General features: G+C 41.5%; 1 pseudogene; it reads right to left on the bottom strand.

Moving 5' to 3' along the window:
• Positions 1-2,867: 2,867 nt before the first annotated feature.
• LOC118366640 (SPEG neighbor protein-like) lies at positions 2,868-15,596 on the bottom strand (annotated as a pseudogene).
• Positions 15,597-16,060: the final 464 nt, after the last annotated feature.

The following is a 16,060-nucleotide window of genomic DNA, read 5'->3' as shown; positions in this document are numbered from 1 at the left end:
TCCAACTCATCCCAAACCATCTCAATTGGGTTGAGGTTGGGTGATTGTGGAGGCCAGGTCATCTGATGCAGCACTCGATCACTCTCCTTCTTGGTCAAATAGCCCTTACACGGCCTGGAGGTGTGTTGGGTCATTGTCCTGTTGAAAAACAAATGAAAGCGCAAACCAGGTGGGATGGCATGTTGCTGCAGAATGCTGTGGTAGCCATGCTGGTTAAGTGTGCCTTGAATTCTAAATAAATCACAAACAGTGTCACCAGCAAAGCACCCTTACACCATCACACCTCCTCCTCCATGCTTCACGGTGTGAACCACACAGGCGGAGATCATCCGTTCACCTACTCTGTCTCACAAAGACATGGAAGTTGGAAACAAAAATCTCAAATTTGAACTAAAGAACAGATTTCCACCGGCCTAATGTCCATTGCTCATGTTTCTTGGCCCAAGCAAGTCTTTTCTTCTCATTGGTGTCCTTTAGTAGTGGTTTATTTGCAGCATTTCGACCATGAAGTCCTGATTCCACACTCCTCCTTTGAACAGTTGATGTTGAGATGTGTCGGTTACTTGAACTCTGTGAAGCATTTATTTGGGCTGCAATTTCTGAGGCTGGTAACTCTAATGCACTTATCCTCTGTAGCAGAGGTAACGCTGGGTCTTCCTTTCCTGTGGCATTACTCATGAGAGCCAGTTTCATCATAGCGCTTGATGGTTTTTGCGTCAGCATTTGAAGAAACGTTCAAAGTTCTTGAAATTTTACGATTGACTGAACTGCATATCTTAAAGTAATGATGGACTGTTGTTTCTCTTTGCTTATTTGAGCTGTTATTGCCATAATATGGACTTGGTATTTTACCAAATATGGGCTATCTTCTGTATACCACCCCTATCTTGTCACAACACAAATGATTGGCTTGAACGCATTAAGAAGGAAAGAAATTCCACAAATTAACTTTTGACAAGGCACACCTGTTAATTAAAATGCATTCCAGGTGACTACCTCATGAAGCATATTGAGAGAATGCCAAGAGTGTGCAAAGCTGTCATCAATGTGAAGGGTGGCTACTTTGAAGAATATCAAATAAAAAATATATATTTAGATTTGTTTAACACTTTTTAGTTACTACAAGATTCCATATGTGTTATTTCATAGTTTTGATGTCTTCACTATTATTTTACAATTTAGAAAATAGTTTAAAAAAAGAAAGGCCCTTGAATGTGTGTCCAAACTTTTGACTCGTACTGTTGTATGCTATTCCTGCAGCTGCAATCTTCAGTTGCTGCTACGTCCATTTATTGACAGTGAACTGAATGATATATAGCTATTGATTCTTGAAGAATATAATTTGTCTTGTGAGCTTAGATCAACTGTCCCACCCCATCAGAACCCGAAACATAAGCTTGTTTTACTCCAATGTTTGAAAACAATGTCAATGTTAAAACTAGAATTTTGATGACCTCATGGATGGTCAGTCCTTGCATCCATAGCTCTTGTCTATGACTTTGAGAATAGTAACATTTCTCCAGCTCCATTCCACAGCTGTTTACCAAAACAAGTGGTGGGGTGTTGCTTTGGTATTGTTTGAACTGCACTTTGCCTTTTTAACCTGGGTATTTGGTCAGTGTTTGTTCAGACGGAGGGCAGCTGATATTTGGCTCAACACTGTGAAGTTACTTCATTTGTGTGGATGAAACAATCAATCACAGTTGTATATGACATTGACCCTTATATATTGTTACATACTTTAGTTATTATTTCCCTGTTTACCTTAGTGGTTATTTGTTATATTTGAAAATGTAAAAGTGGTGGAATCATTGATAAGGAAAGGAAACTGAACAACACATGTAATTGAGGTAAAGAAACAGTAATTCACTAGTGCTGAAATACTGCTTTATTACATTGGTAACATAAAACGCAAGGATGATTATAGTAGTGATTCTACATCAATAGACGCAGTTAAATCAAAGTGCAGGGCATTATTAGTAATGCGTTTTGCTTTCTTTGTTTCAGAGTAGATGGTATCACCGTGGTACATTCACTTGATGGTTACCCTGACTACTGACAAGGTGAAATTCTAAAATAAAAACACACTCACACAATATTACCTAGCAATCCTCCTAGAGGTGGCACTGCTTCTGCAACAAAGTACTTGAATTGATTTTGTTTTTTAATGGCCAGGTGATGTTACGTTTTAAAAAGCCAATTCAACTCAATTGCACTTAAAAAAGTGCACTTAAAAACAGCACACAACGTGCAAGCTGCTCACATGTTGAGCATGTCATTAAAATGGTGGTTGAGTCAATCAGAACACAATACCTAGTTGTCCTGCTTACAGGGTTTATGCAAACAGCACTTAGTCTTATGATCCTGTTACAATTCATAGGGGTTTTTGTAAAATGGCACACACAGATGCACAGTGCATAACACTGTCTTTCTCTGATTTAGTCTACTTCAACAGGGAGCTTCTCTAATTGTTGAGGGAATCTTAAGACTTCACCTTTTTGTTTAGGCACAGAGTTTAGTTTCAGGTTTAACAGGGTATTAGTTTAATGTGAATCTTTCTCCTGCTAAAACATTGAGTTATTTTTGTTTCAGTTAATATTGTCATAAATAGCAATGCATACATTTCCCATAACCATTCAATTCAGCTATATACATTGTGTACATGTCACAGAAAAGTGGTTAAAAAAAATCAGTCATAATTATCCAATATGGCACATTTTATAACAACTTTAGACTTAGTCAAGTTTGGTATATATTAAACATTTTTTTTACAAGAACATAAATCCAGGTCTTTATCAAGTAAAGATGACTTGATAATTCAATAAATAAAAAGGTACTGGAGGGGGGAAAATGGGGATAGAAATGATTCAAGTATTTTTTTTGACATGGATGGAATAAAGCTCGTTGGACAGTTTGAGGGTGTACGCTCCGGCATCGTTTTCCTTCACACAGGGGATGACGAGGGTGGTGAGGTCCTCGGTGGCCTCAATGTGAAACCTGTCACGCTCTTCATCACACTGTTTCCCTGAGCGGACTCACTCATTCTCAGGTGTTGGGTGTCCAGAGAAAGCACAGGACACACTCAGTCTTTCTTGGCTCAATGCTGATATCCTCTGGGATAGATTCGATTTTGGGAGCTAGAAGCAATGATACAAAAATAAAGGAATTAATTAATAACATGTCATCTTCTTTACTTGTCATTTAAAGCAGAAGAACAACAAACTCAAGACTATACTAATTCTAGATACAGTACACTATATGGGCAAGGGAAATGCATCTCACCTTTGCCGCCACCATGAATAAGAGCGCTCATTGAGGAGCCATGAGTTGAAATAGCATGACTTGACATCATTTCACTTGACATTTCCGTGATACTGCTGAAGCTCATGGATACCATTGATTCAGATGTTATGGCGGATGTGCTAGCAGCAGACATGCTTTCAAATTGGTTTTTGGAAAGAGCCTTCTTGCGTCATTGATGCTTCAGCCATATGGACTGATGTGGCTGAGAAACTGTCACTGTGCAAGCTGGCAGCAGCAGCACTTTGCTCCTTTATAACCATTTTGGCAGGTCCTTGAACAAGAGCTGTGCGATCAACGCAAATGATGAAGTACATGGCTAAATGGTCAATTCTCAATGGAGATACTCAAGACCATCTGTATGAATATAAACAAATAACACATGGAAAATACTGGTTAGGAAAATGAAATCTTAGTCTTTAATTTAAGCTATTAGTAAAATGTAGCGACTCAAGTTGAATTTTTCATAAATATTGGGAAAGCTTTGCTTTGTACTGTAAGCTTTGCAATGTACTGTAAGCTTTTAATTAAACAATGTATTGATAACTTACTGGTGATGTTGAGAGATGTTCGAGAGCACTGTCCATATTTGTTTGTGCCTTTGATGGTGTATTTGCCACTGTCTGCAACTGTGGCCTAAATAATCTCCAGAGTGTATACACTTTTTGAACAGCTCAGTTTCCTGTTTGAGGTTGTAGATACCTGTAAGGAGAGAGACCGAATTAAAGTATTATTCAAGTATCTAGTGTTATTTGTAACCGGACTTGCTTTTTCTGATTGCCCCTGATGGGATGAATACAGTTCTGTTGTATTGAATTGAAGAAATCAAATCAAACATGATTTACAAAACTCTTTGTATCCTACTCACCATGATGTTGTCTTTAAGACACTCAATTTCAGGGGCAGGTTCTCACATGTCAACTTGATGTTCTGTCCTTTGTTGACAGTCTTAATAAACATTTTTTTATTTTTTTTATCCCCTTTTTCTCCCCAATTTCGTGGTATCCAATTGTTAGTAGTTACTATCTTGTCTCATCGCTACAACTCCCGTATGGGCTCGGGAGAGACGAAGGTCGAAAGCCATGCGTCCTCCGAAACACAATCCAACCAAGCCGCACTGCTTCTTAACTTTAGCATGTTGACCGCATGGCACACAGTGGGAATGCAACCTCACAGTGACTCATGGGGTATGGTCAAAGCTGAAGGGCTGCATACTCCTTCCTTTCTACTGATCTCCTCTTGGATCTCAGAATGGCTTTTCTTGACTCATACCTTCCAGGTAGTCAACTTTGGCCACCTGCACGGTCTCCACCTGGAGGCTGATCTGGCAGTAGCAACAGGCCTAGGGGAACGTGGACAGGTTTTTTCAGGGGTGGGTGACCTTCTCCCCTTAGTTGCCACATTTTTTATTTTTTAAATTGTATTTTATTTAACTAGGAAAGTCAGTTAAAGAACAAATTCGTATTTACAATGATGGCCTAGGAACTGTGGGTTAACTGCCTTGTTCAGGGGCAGAACAAGAGCTCAGGGATTCGATCTAGCAACCTTTCGGTTACTGGCCCAACACTCTAACCACTAGGCTACCTGCCAGATGGGAAGTTGTAGTTCTCTCTTTCCTCAAGGTTCTAGTTTTTTCTTCAAACTCAATGCGTTTCAGTTCACTCTTGATAAAGTCTAATGCTTCAATAGTAGGCACCTTGAAGATTTCGTCGTCGTAACTGTACTCAGCATTTGAGATGTTTTCAATCATCTGCTGAGGAGTCTCAGCAGTAAATGGATTGAGTCCACTGAATAGGACATAGACTAGAACACCAACTGGCCATATCTGTAACACTGCTGACCATGTCATTCTGGTGAATCTCAGGGGCAGCATACTCAGCTGTAGTGTACTGAACCTTGATCTGGTCCCCAGGAGTCAGGTGTCTTGCCTGTCCTAGCTCAATGATCTTGACTTTACTGCCCTTTCTTGTGGTCTACACAATATTCTCAGGCCTGATGTCAGTGACCCTGACTCTTGTTGTGGAAGAACTCAAGAGCTTCACATACTTGTCTGATGTAGTTGCCAATTTCACGCTCATTCAGCTCGAAGTCTCCTGTGCCGAAGCATTCAAAGATGTCTTGACCTGAGTGAGACGAAGTCATAGATCATGACTAATTCCTCAGTGCTGTCGAAGGACTCATGAAGACACAAGAAGTTGTTGTGTCTGGCCAGGTTCAGTGTTGCAATTTCTTTCTTGATGAATGCTTGATCTGCACCCCTCACCTTGACAAATTTGGCCATGTATGTCCTCTCAGAGCTGGTCTCAACACAACGGTGAACGATACCAAACTGGCCACGGCCCAGTTTCTCAGCAAACATGTACTTGTTATGCACATTCTTGGCACTTGAATGGGGAGCCTTTGGCTTGGGAACATCTCTGTCACTAACCTCGCTGTCATAGCCAAGGACTAATTTATTGTAACGGGACCGCTTTCTTCACATGGTTGACTTTGACCAAATTTGTTTTAGGCTATGACTCTGAACTGGTACCTGGTTCCTCTGAACAGGTGATATTGTAGTGAGTATCACGAGCCTGGGCAACACGTTCCCATCGGTCAGCTGTTGTGGGACACTTCTCCACAACGTAGCTGGTATCTCTGCTTCCACCATCATTAGCAGGTACTTTCCAACTCAGAGAGACTGAGTCTCTTGAAACATCACTTACTTTGACACCACGTGGTGGGTCGGCCACGTCTGCAACATACAGTTCAACTGTCTGTTGGTAAATGCCAAATCTGTTCTTCGCACAAACGATGTAGAAACCAGCATCCTTCCTATCAACTCCGTTTGGGGAATACGAGCGATGTGAATGACCTTGTGATGATGACTTGGTAGTATCCGTTGTTATCGATGAGGTCTTGTCCCTTCTGCCAGTTGATGACAGGATCGGGTTTGCCACTGAATGGAATCTTGATATTCAAAATCTCTCCACTGAGGAGACAGGTTAAAGGATTTTTATGCCTTGAGACAATTGAGACATGAATTGTGTATGTGTGCCAGGGTGAATGGGCAAGAGAAAAAATATAAGTGCCTTTGGTAGTAGGTGCCAGACGCACCGGTATCAAGGATGGTCCACCACCCAAAGGACATCCATTTGTGGGAAGAATTGGAGTCAACATGGGCCAGCATCCCTATGGAACGCTGTTGACACCTTGTAGAGTCAATGCCCCAACGAATTGAGGCTGTTCTGAGGACAGAAGGTGGGGGGGGGGTCAACTCAATATTTGGAAGATGTTCCTAATGTCTGGTATACTCAGTGTATACCCCTTGATTATGGCTTATGCCTTAATTGTAGTAACGTAAGTGTGTTATATCATAACTAGAACAATAGTAAACTATTACTGGATATAGTCTTTGGGATAGTTTCTGTTGTCATGGGAGACTGTTGTCATGGCTGGCCACCCTTTTACAACTCGGAAGGCATGGTTTTGCTGATATTAAAAGTGAAAAGACAGTTTCAGTAAGCGATTGCCCTCAAATAACTTGTTTCAAGGTGATATCAAGAAGAAAACCTAAATCCTCAGTTTTGAGTTATAGCAGCTGACAATCTGCAGTGGATGTTGTTTATTTAATGCATAATGCACCCATCAACTCAGTGGCCTTGGGGTTACTGTCGGCCCTGAGATTGGAAGGTTTGGTTCGATCCCCAGTTTAGTCATACCAAAGACTTTAAAAAGCGGGACCCAATGCATCTCTGCTTGGCAGCAGATGGATTCAGGGTAAGGCACTGCGATACGCATCACAGATATGTCAAAGAAAAAAATGGATATTGGAATGTGGAATGGAAAATGTGTAGCTTTTGCTCCATCCTGTTAACAGATTGTGTATTTTTAATGGAACTTTTTATGACTAAACTCTTTTCTTTTTTCAGGCCGAGTGCATGATATGCCAGTATGACCCGTAAGCAGTGTCATTGGTCAGGTACATGCTCTGGCCTTGCACACCCCGCCAGCCTCAGACTACAGCGGTCTGCTCACTACTCAAGCAGATAACCAGCCTGCAGCTTGAGAGTGGTGTTTCACTGAGGGACCTGTCATTCAATTATCCTCATAGGACAGTAAGTAATCACTTTTATATTCTGATTCTATAATGTGTCTACTTTGTCTGCAAAAATTCATAACCATATTCCTGTTTTGATAAACAGATCTGTCATAGAAACCACATCCTACTTGTATGTGAAGATGCATTTGCTCTATGTGTTGATGGCCTACTCTGATGGAATGCAGTAATGAATCAGAGTGCCTTTAAGTGACTGTTCATTAATTTCAGGTAAGAGACTTGTATACTGCCCTGACAAATGAGGCCTATGTGGATTTCCGACATGTTGGAACTTGATATGTTGCACTGTAACGAGTGCGCTGAGAGTCGGGAAGCAAGTTCAGGGAGTGAGTGTTTTAATAAATAAACATAACATAATCCAAAACAAGAAAACACGAACAACACACAGACATGACACAGAAACAATGACACCTGGGGAAGGAACCAACGGGAGTGACATATACAGGGAAGGTAATCAGGGAGGTGATGGAGTCTAGGTGAGTCTAATGACGCCTATGTGTGTAACGATGGTGTCAGGTGTGCGCCATAATGAGCAGGCTGGTGACCTAGAGTGCCAGAGAGAGAGCATACATGACGGTACCCCCCTTCCTGGTGCGTTTGGCTGCAGGACATCAACCAAAGGGACGATCTCGGGGACCAGGAGCATGGGAATCCAACAAACCGGCTGAGGCCGTCCAGGTAGCTCCGGTTCTGACACCCGGACCCAACATCCAACACACAAAAAAAAAAAAACACTCCCTGATGCTTCCCTTTGGTGAAGTGCCATTCTGTAAATGAGTGCACTGCGAGTCGGGTGGCAAGTTCAGGGAGTGAGTGTTTAAAAAAATAAACTTAACATAATCCAAAACAAGAAAACACGAACAACACACAGACAAGACAAAGAAACAATGACACCTGGGAAAGGAACCAAAGGGAGTGACATTTATAGGGCAGGTAATCAAGGAGGTGATGAAATCCAGGTGAGTCTGATGACACGCAGGTATGTCTAATGATGGTGACAGGTGTGTGCCATAACGAGCAGCCTGGTGACCTAGAGACCGGAGAGAGAGCACACGTGACATGCACTGTCTGGCCCCAGAAACTGCAGATGGAACCCAGTGCCCATTCTGTCCCAAGTTTGTTGTATTTTTTTGTTGTTGGCCTATTTAATTTTTTATCACCCCGAAAAAAACACATCAAAGCATAAGATGTCAATTATGATGTGTCTCTCTTGTATAAACAAAATGTATCTATTAGAAACATCTCTGTTACATTTTTATCAAACAATTGTACTGTACTTCTACAGATGCACAATCGAGAGCATCCTGGCGGGCTGTATCACCGCCTGGTACGGCAACTGCTCCGCCCTCAACCATAAGGCTCTCCAGACGGTAGTGAGGACTGCACAACGCATCACCGGGGGCAAACTACCTGCCCTCCAGGACACCTACACCACCCGATGTTACAGGAAGGCCATAAAGATCATCAAGGACATCAACCACCCGAACCACTGCCTGTTCACCCCGCTATCATCAAGAAAGGCGAGGTCAGTACAGGTGCATCAAAGCTGGGACCGAGAGACTGAAAAACAGCTTCTATCTCAAGGCCATCAGACTGTTAAACAGCCACCACTAACATTGAGTGGCTGCTGCCAACACACTGTCATTGACACTGACCCAACTCCAGCCACTTTAATAATGGGAATTGATGGGAAATGATGTAAATATATCACTAGCCACTTTAAACAATGCTACCTTATATAATGTTACTTACCCTACATTATTCATCTCATATGCATACGTATATACTGTACTCTACATCATCGACTGCATCCTTATGTAATACATGTATCACTAGCCACTTTAACTATGCCACTTTGTTTACTTTGTCTACACACTCATCTCATATGTATATACTGTACTCGATACCATCTACTGTATGCTGCTCTGTACCATCACTCATTCATATATCCTTATGTACATATTCCTTATCCCCTTACACTGTGTATAAGACAGTAGTTTTTGGAATTGTTAGTTAGATTACTTGTTGGTTATCACTGCATTGTCGGAACTAGAAGCACAAGCATTTCGCTACACTCGCATTAACATCTGCTAACCATGTGTATGTGACAAATAAAATTTGATTTGATTTGTCACGCCCTGACCGTAGAGAGCTTTTTATGTCTCCATTATGGTTTGGTCAGGGTGTAATTTGGGTGGGCATTCTACGTTATTTTTTCTATGTTTTTGTATTTCTCTGTTTTGGCCGGGTATGGTTCTCAATCAGGGACATCTGTCTATCGTTGTCTCTGATTGGGAACCATACTTAGGTAGCTTTTTCCCACATGATTTTTGTGGGTAGTTAATTTCTGTTTAGTGTTTTGCACCTTACAGGGCTGTTTCAGTTTTGGTTATTCTCTTTGTTATTTTTGTTATTTGTGTTCAGTTCCAATAAAAAGCATGAACACTTACCACGCTTCGCTTTGGTCCGATGATTCCTCTTCTTCAGATGACGAATACCGTTACATGTACAGACTAACAGACTTAGCCTTTCATTTTATTTGTTTATTGGGATCCCCATGATCTGTTCCCGGGGTCCAAAAACTATTAAGTTGTACCAAGTATATTAGACATCTCTTCACAGGACAATGGTGGCAGCAGTAGATGGACTTTTTGGTTTGCCTAGGAAAAAGTTGTCAGGATCAAGTTATGAGCAACCAAAACACGAGGAAAAGTACTTTGCAAGCCAAGCTGATGTGGATCGAGTTGCTTGTAAGCCCATACCACCAACGGGTAAAGTGATAACATTATCCCTGAATGTAATATGCTGTGCATTTTAACGATAACTATATTATCTTATGCACAAGTCTTTAATTATTTGAACTCATTGTCAATAATTCATATTTAAATGATGCAGGCACTGAACCTGGCACAACTGTGTGTGATCTGCTTCAGGCAACAGCTCAGTATGTTATACCTGTACTGTACTTGATATTTAAAATAATTGTTGGGTTGCCATGGATTTTAAGCAGGCAACGCCATCAGGTCCAAACCCAAAATAACAAAATTGGACGAGACAAGCGTGTTGGGGGGGAGTTGGTTTTAGTATTGTTTGCGGTGTTAGATGAATTTAGTTTGCAAATAATGATGTATCTCCTCTGTAGTTTGTCAAATGCAGTGTACCTGCTGCAAGAGGAAGGGGATGAGGGAAGAACATCAATCTCATCTTCATGTATTACATTGCATGAAGATTTGCAACCACATGTGCAAGACACGATCAGGACACGCAGGTTGAAATATCACTGCCGCCTGAGTCTCAGACCGGTCGTGTTTCAGGACAGGGAGCTGTGTGGATCAGGATATCCCCCTGCAGACCGTGAGCTCAGCCCTGTTCGTTTTATCGTCCAATCACAGTTGTCTCTTTGTCTGTGTAAAAGCTCTTAATGTTTTCATCCTCCCTGTAAGGGTTTTCATCCTCTTCATCTGAAGAGGAGAGGCGAGAAGGATCGGAGGACCAATATGAGACGTGGTAAGTGTCCATGGTTGTTTATTAAACACATAAACTGAACACTCTATACAAAACAATAAACATACCGTGAATAACGAAAACCGAAAACAGAACACAGAAAAACAACCTCGACACACAAAACATAGAATGCCCACCCAACTCACATCCTGACCAACTTAAACAAACAATTAACACAATAACTAGGGTCAGAACGTGACACTCCCTAGGATATGACCTGATTATAACACAAATCTGGCAACATCATAGCCCATATAAACACATGTTTTACATCTAATTTATTACTATGTAATATGCTACAACTAGGGTCCGGAGTTGGTCAGGTTAGCCTACTACCAGATCAGGAAAAACTCTGGGCCCCAGGAAAACAACCCCCCCCACCACTCTGGGACCTGTGGTGCCACCTCTGAAATCACCACACAGTGTTACAAATGAAGGGGAAAAAACATATCCTATTTGATTTATCTACATTTGACATGTTTTTGGTGATGGAGATGAGCTTCCATAATTTTTCATGGCTCAGTGCAGCCGGCAGCTACTGCGACAATTTCAGAATATAATAGGCTGTTACTGCAATTTCAGGTAAAAACTCAATAAAACAAGTCTAAAATATTAGAGAAATGTCTATACATTTCAAATGTTTGAAAAACATTTCTCTGCTGTTACCATTTATACTGAGTGTTGACTCAAAGAGACAATTCTGTTTAAACTGCAAAGCTTCAAGGTCTAACAACAGTCGGGTGTGTCGTGCACTACCTCCGGAGGTAGCGGTCGAGACATAACAAGTACACAAGTTTACATTTGAGTAATATGTGTAGCCGACGGTATTTTTACGAACAGTGTAGTGAGTGTGGAGAGGCTCATAGATCCTACATTCGTAGGTGGTGAAAGGCTTTCAGAGATATCACACACCCCTTCAAAGGGGTTACAAAGAGGCTACCCTCACCCTGAATGTTCTGGAAAGTGCAATACATGATCGAAGGCCCATAGGAGTTGAAGTGTTGTTTCCTGAAACTTTGGACACAGCCATACAATTTGAAACTATTTATCCTGAATCGTATGAGACGTGTTCCTTTTTCTGTACCCCTACCAATGAAACTAGGAGACTGAATCTTTGTAGGCCAACCTCTCAGTGAAAATATCAATTTTGGCATCTTCTTTTGTCCAAAGTGTCCTTATGTTCTTCTGTGTAGGTATTTGTCAAGCATGGAATTGACTTTAAAAAAAATAGAATTGTTGCATCTTCATGAAGGTATTCTCTTCAGCAGTCATGCTTAGGCCCATATTACATTGTGCTGCGTTCTACCAGCCCATAAGGGCACTATCTGTATTCAGCCAGAATCCAAAAGGAATACATTTAGCATTGATGAGTGGATATACCCTGCACTGACTTTATCAGTTCCAACACTACATACACATGGCTATTAGGTAATAGCGTATACAAATAGATTATACACATGGGCTTTACAGACTCATTGTCTGAATTATTTTACATCTTTCATTCAAAATGTATTTGGAAAATGATGTACTTGACGCTTTAATATACACTGCTCAAAAAAATAAAGGGAACACTTAAACAACACAATGTAACTCCAAGTCAATCACACTGATTGACAATAAATTTCACATGCTGTTATGCAAATAGAATACACAACAGGTGAAAATTATAGGCAATTAGCAAGACACCCCCAATAAAGGAGTGGTTCTGCAGGTGGTGACGACAGACCACTTCTCAGTTCAAATGCTTCCTGGCTGATGTTTTGGTCACTTTTGAATGCTGGCGGTGCTTTCACTCTGGTGGTAGCATGAGACGGAGTCTACCACCCACACAAGTGTCTCAGGTAGTGCAGCTCATCCAGGACGGATCATCAATGCGAGCAGGTGCAAGAAGGTTTGCTGTGTCTGTCAGCGTAGTGTCCAGAGCATGGAGGCGCTACCAGGAGACAGGCCAGTACATTAGGAGACGTGGAGGAGGCCGTAGGAGGGCAACAACCCAGCAGCAGGACCGCTACCTCCGCCTTTGTGCAAGGAGGAGCAGGAGGAGCACTGCCAGAGCCCTGCAAAATGACCTCCAGCAGGCCACAAATGTGCATGTGTCTGCTCAAACGGTCAGAAACAGACTCCATGAGGGTGGTATGAGGGCCCGACGTCCACAGGTGGGGGTTGTGCTTACAGCCCAACACCATGCAGGGCCTTTTTCATTTGCCAGAGAACACCAAGATTGGCAAATTTTGCCACTGCCAATAGGTACCGAGATGAGATCCTCAGACCCCTTGTGAGACCATATGCTGGTGCGGTTGGCCTTGGGTTCCTCCTAATGTAAGACAATGCTAGACCTCATGTGGCTGGAGTGTGTCAGCAGTTCCTGCAAGAGGAAGTCATTGATGCTATGGACTGGCCCACCCGTTCTCCAGACCTGAATCCAATTGAGCACATCTGGGACATCGTGTCTCGCTCCATCCACCAACGGCGGATGCTTTAGTCCAGGTCTGGGAGGAGATCCCTCAGGAGACCATCCGCCACCTCATCAGGAGCATGCCCAGGCGTTGTAGGGAGGTCATACAGGCACATGGAGGCCACTCACACTACTGAGCCTCATTTTGACTTGTTGCACCACAGACCAGGAGTTGGCGGATGCTTTAATCCAGGTATGGGAGGAGATCCCTCAGGAGACCATCCTCCACCTCATCAGGAGCATGCCCAGGCATTGTAGGGAGGCCATACAGGCATGTGGAGGCCACTCACACTACTGAGCCTAATTTTGACTTGTTTTAAGGACATTACATTAAAGTTGGATCAGCCTGTAGTGTGGTTTTCCACTTTAATTTTGAGTGTGACTCCAAATCCAGACCTCCATGGGTTGATAAATTTGATTTCCATTGATCATTTTTGTGTGATTTTATTGTCAGTACATTCAACTATGTAAAGAAAAAAGTATTTAATGAGAATATTTCATTCATTCAGATCTAGGATGTGTTATTTTAGTGTTCCCTTTATTTTTTTGAGCATTGTATATACAGTACCAGTCCAAAATTTGGACACACCTACTCATTCAAGGGTTTTTATTTATTTAGACTATTTTCGATGTTGTAGAATAATAGTGAAGACATCAAAACTATGAAATAACACATATGGAATCATGTAGAAACCAAAAAAGTGTTAAATAAATGAAAATATATTTTAGATTCTAGCCACCCTTTTCCTTGCTGAAAGCTTTGCACACTCTTGGCATTCTTTCAACCAGCTTTATGAGGAATGCTTTTCCAACAGTCTTGAAGGAGTTCTCATATGCTGAGCACTTGTTGGCTGCTTTTCCTTCACTCGGCGGTCCATCTCATCCCAAACCTTCTCAATTGGGTTCTTGAAGTTCTTGAAGTTGTCCGCATTGACTGAACGTTATGGCTTAAAGTAATGATGGACTGTCGTTTCCCTTTGCTCATTTGAGCTGTTCTTTGCCATAATATGTACTTGGTCTTTTACCAAACTGGGCTATCTCCTGTATACCACCCATAGTGTGGCAGAGGTGGAATAATGATTGTTATTGATCAATAATGACAAATCTCCTGGCATTGATAACTTAGATAGAAAGCTACTGAGGATGGTAGCTGACTCTACAGCCACTCCTATCTGTCATACTTTTAATCTGAGCCTAGAGGAAAGTATTTTTCCTCAGGCCTGGAGGGAAGCCAAAGTAATTATGCTACCCAAGAGTGGTAAAGCGGCCTTTACTGGTTCTAACAGCAGACCTATAAGCTTAATGCCAGCTCTAAGCAAACTGTTGGAAAAAATTGTGTTTGACCAAATACAATGCTATTTCTCTGTAAACTAATTAACAACAGATTTTCAGCATGCTTTTAGAGAAGGGCACTCAACATGCACTGCACTGACACAAATGACTGATGATTGGTTGAAAGAAATTGATAATGAGAAGATTGTGGGAACTGTACTGTTAGATTTCAGTGCAGCTGTTACGTCTCTCGTCAGAAGGCATGGACCAAAGTTCTGTAAGGCAAATAAATGATACAGAAAACAACTACCCACAAAACACAGGTGGGAAAGGGCTGCATAAGTATGATTCCCAATCAGAGACAACGACAGCTACCTCTGATTGGGAACCACACTCGGCCAAAAACAAAGAAATAGAAAACTTAGAAATAAAGAAACTAGAATGCCCACCTGAGTCACAGCCTGGCCTAACCAAAATAGAAAATAAAAACCTCTCTATGGCCAGGGCGTGACAGCAGCCTTATATATATATATATATATATGTTCACCTTCCAGCAGGACAATGACCCTAAGCATATTGCTAAAGCAACACTTGAGTGGTTTAAGGGGAAACATTTGAATGTCTTGGAATGGCCTAGTCAAAGCCCAGACCTGAATCCAATTGAATCTGTGGTATAACTTAAAGATTGCTGTACACCAGCGGAACCCATCCAACTTGAAGGAGATGAAGCAGTTTTGCCTTGAAGAATGGGCAAAAATCCCACTGGCTAGATGTGTCAAGCTTATAGAGACATACCCCAAAAGGTTTGCAGATGTAATTGCTGCAAAAGGTGGCTCTACAAAGTATTGGCTTCGTAGGGGGACGAGTTATGCACGCTCAACTTTTCCGTTTTTTTTGTATTATTTCTTGTTTGTTTCACAATAAAACATATTTTGCATCTTCAAACTGGTAGGCATGTTGGGTAAATCAAATGATACAACCCCCCAAATTAATGAAAATCTAGACCTCAGCTGAATCTGGTAATGAATCGTGTGGCTGTTGAACAAGTTGAGGGGACTAAATTACTTGACGTCACCTTAGATTGTAAACTGTCATTGTCAAAACATATACAGTTTATGTTGGAAGTTTACATACACCTTAGCCAAATACACTTAAACGCAGTTTTTCAGAATTCCTGACATTTAGTCTTAGTTCAGTTAGGATCACCACTTTATTTTAAGAATGTGAAATGTCAGAATAATAGTAGAGAGAATTATTTATTTCATATTTTATTTCTTTAATCACATTCCCAGTGGGTCAGAAGTTTAAATACACTCAATTTGTATTTGGTAGCATTGCCTTTAAATAGTTTAACTTGGGTCAAACATTTCAGGTAGCCTTCTACAAGCTTCCCACAATAAGTTGGGTGAATGTTGGCCCATTGCTCCTGA

This window comes from Oncorhynchus keta, chromosome 34, assembly GCF_023373465.1.
Source record: "Oncorhynchus keta strain PuntledgeMale-10-30-2019 chromosome 34, Oket_V2, whole genome shotgun sequence".
NCBI lineage: Eukaryota > Metazoa > Chordata > Actinopteri > Salmoniformes > Salmonidae > Oncorhynchus > Oncorhynchus keta.
The sequence above is the reverse complement of the archived record's forward strand: the minus strand, read 5'-3'. Positions and strand labels throughout refer to the sequence as shown.